The sequence below is a fragment of the Acanthopagrus latus genome, chromosome 19 (assembly GCF_904848185.1).
Source record: "Acanthopagrus latus isolate v.2019 chromosome 19, fAcaLat1.1, whole genome shotgun sequence".
Taxonomy (NCBI): Eukaryota; Metazoa; Chordata; class Actinopteri; order Spariformes; family Sparidae; genus Acanthopagrus; species Acanthopagrus latus.
Genome location: NC_051057.1, coordinates 13,417,037 through 13,420,220, shown reverse-complemented (window position 1 = coordinate 13,420,220; position 3,184 = coordinate 13,417,037). Strand labels below are relative to the sequence as shown.

The 3,184-nt window shown below is 41.0% G+C and overlaps 1 long non-coding RNA gene across 1 annotated transcript; it reads right to left on the bottom strand.

Moving 5' to 3' along the window:
• Positions 1–399: 399 nt before the first annotated feature.
• Positions 400–1,956, bottom strand: LOC119008918. The gene is made up of 3 exons (XR_005071588.1): positions 1,840–1,956; positions 1,063–1,118; positions 400–946 (listed from the first exon to the last, which is right to left on the bottom strand). It is a non-coding gene; the product is annotated as an uncharacterized LOC119008918 (long non-coding RNA).
• Between the last annotated feature and the right edge of the window lie 1,228 nt (positions 1,957–3,184).

Genomic DNA, 3,184 nt, shown 5'->3' with positions numbered 1-3,184 from the left:
CGAGCTAGCTATGGTAACGTAACCTAATACCTGACTGAAACCACTCAGACGATAACTTGGATGCTGTAGTTTATTTTGAGCTGAGCCCGCGTTGCACTGTACTGCTGCTGGGAAAAATACTCACCAGTTCAACAGGTCTCCCACAAATCCATAACTCTCAGTGACGTTTTGCAAAAATGCTTTAGTAAATAATACAAATTATTTCTAAATGAAACGTATATAAAAAAGATTCAGATCTTTAGTAATGAGTGATTAGTGTTCATCCAGGTTACCTGTATTGCAGGGGCTACTTCTGCCCTTACCATGGGCTACAAGGAGAGATTTTACAGGCACTCAGCTAATTTGTAAAAGTCAAATTTAAAGGAACACAAAAAATACGTCCACACACTGAGTCAGCTGTCACAATTCAAGTCACTGTTATTGCAATTAAGACTTAAGCGTGCAGAGGAGATAAAATAGTAAAGTAGCTTAAAAGAATATGAAATTATACAAAGAAACATTATGTAGAACAACACCACTGTTGTAAATATAAATATCCCCAGTGTGCAACAGTTTGTCGTGTGTAAGTGCTTGCAACAAACAAAACTCTGTGCGTCAAAACAGTGTTATGTCATTTCAAGGTAAAAAATTACATAAAGTTGCTTTGAATCATATAATTAGAGAAAAGTTTAGCAGTGAGAATACTAATTTCATTCACTGAAAGTCAGCAAGAAGGTTCAAATATTCATATTTCAGTCAGTGTGGCGAAAAATGTTGAAACGGAAAAATAAAAAAAAAAAGCCCATAAACGCTCGCACAGATGCATTTGCACATGCACAGAAATCTACCGAGTATCATTCAGTGACCGTCGGCAGCACAGACCGCAGCTTCCCTCAGGCCAAGTCCAGCTCTGGATCTGTTGCAAGTATCCTTAAACTCTCTGGTTCCTCGGTTCACGGGCACATTCCTGGAGACGAGTGCGCGGTTCACACAGCGGTGAGCGGGTAGAGCTGGTTATCAAAAAGCAACGTCCATGTGGCATCACAATCCAACTGCAATAATCATAATCACAGCAACTGTTACCTTAAACGCCTGCGTTGGGATGCCAGTTGTGGGTTCAGGGGTCGACATTTTCATACCTGGAAAGAATGTGTTTTCTAAACAGAGCCTGGACACAGCAGAGGAACTAATCTCCCCATAGGGAAGTGTATACATTAGGCAAACGTGATTGAAATAGTTTGGGATTTACATATCCCTTTTCTCATTAGTGCTATTGAGTGACTGGATATTAAATAACAAACACGCTGAAAGTGAGGTCTGGAGGGCTCAAAGCGTCCAGGCTGGGTTCCTGCCCAAACTTAGTGCTTTTGGGGCAGCTACAAAGGCAGCCTCGCTGAACCCCCGATGTTGGCTTTGGACCTATAGTTCCTTCCTGTTCATGGAAATTCTTCTACAAGCGAGAAATGTTTCAGTCGTACCAAAAGGAAAAGGAAAAGAAAAAAAAAAAAAAAAACACACTTGGATTGTGCTGTGCCTTGGTGGCTGACGATGCACTTTTTATATCAAAGCAACGTGCTCACCCTGAATTAAATTAAATATCTGAAAACACTGATGAAAAGGAGAACAGCGACAGATATACAGGATAGTAAAGGAAGGAACAGAGGATGGATCAGCGGTTGTTGTTCTCATTTGAATGAGCGTGAATTTGTCTTGGAAAAAAGTTAATTGAACAAGTGATCGAGAAAAAAAGGAATGTAAAGCTGAAGCTTCTTAACACCCCACTATAGTGCGCCATGGAAGAAAAGCAGGAAGTGTCACATTTTGGTGTGACTGTGTTGACCATTGTGAGGATTTGCTGACCTCTGCTGGACATTTCTTTCTTTTCTTTTCTTTTTTTTTTTAATATAGATAGTGTACTTTATACATGAGGCTACAGAAATACAACCCAGTGTCCTCCAGGAGGATACTTGTGCTTAAACCAAAATCCATAGAAATCAACTGGCACTTTTCACAGCAGATATTCTGACTTGTCGAAGGGGGAAAAGGTGTTTCACATAACATTAACGATGACTCTTGAGCCAGCATGCACAAGGAACTGAAGCCGCTCCTGGAGGATGAATTTATCCACAAGTCATCTGATTTGATTTGTAATTATTTACACCTGTGCCTCTCTGACGTGACGCGTCAACATGTCGTCTCATGTCTCGAGTTAGCTCTTCAGTAGCTCATACTTCCACTCATGCTGTCCTCTATTTAACCTGGAGGACTTATTTTGCCTCAAACAGGTAAACCATCTGATGAAACACGGTTCCACTTGTTGCCAGTGTAGCTTTCCTGGTTTGTGAGGAAGGAGCCCTTTAAACCAGTGTTTTTCAGTGCTTTCTCTGCTCCGACACACTGGATTGAATTGATGAGTTGTTGTCAGGCTTCAGCAGCACTTGGTGACGAGCTGATCATTGGATTCAGGTGTGTTGGTGCAGGGGAACATCCTAAACCTGCAGCCCAGTCACTGCTAGAAACTGTCGCTTTCAAAGTTGTTTGGGAATTTTTTTGGGGGGGAATTACTGTTGGTTAAATTCACTTCATTTCACTGGCATGCAATAAAACATGCATTTTGTCTAGATATTTGGACAGCACACAATAACAGTCAAATGAGCATTAATACAACCTTAAAAGTGCTATCAGAAATAAGAAAAGTGTATTTTTGGGTCTCATTCAATGAAAGCTAAAGCTAAAAGAAATATAGATTTTTAGGGAAACCTGTGTAGATTCAGTAGATTTGCACTGGTTTGACTGTTTAAACTTGCTGAAAGATGCAGCATGTGAGAGCGCTGGAGAGCGATGGTGCATCAGTGAGACATTTTACCAGATTTACTGTAAAAAAGCTATACTGTCAAGAGCAAACACATTTTCTGCAAACAAATATTTCAGTCAAGGGTGCAAAATGTAATACTATAAGACTGAATCGTGCCCAGTGTAATCATCAGTATGTGACACTTTTGTGCTGTCAGAGACATCTAAGTATATCCAATGAAGTTAGCATGCTAACCAGCTAGCCCCTGCTTTCCCTGTCTTGTATCACCACAGTGTAGCTCAAGAGAGTATATTAAAACGTTACCAACACTCCCCCTGTGCCCCGAGCTCCCAGTCCAGGCAGCTAATGTCATCGCTAACTGCACTGCTAACTAAGGAAACCAACTGGGGG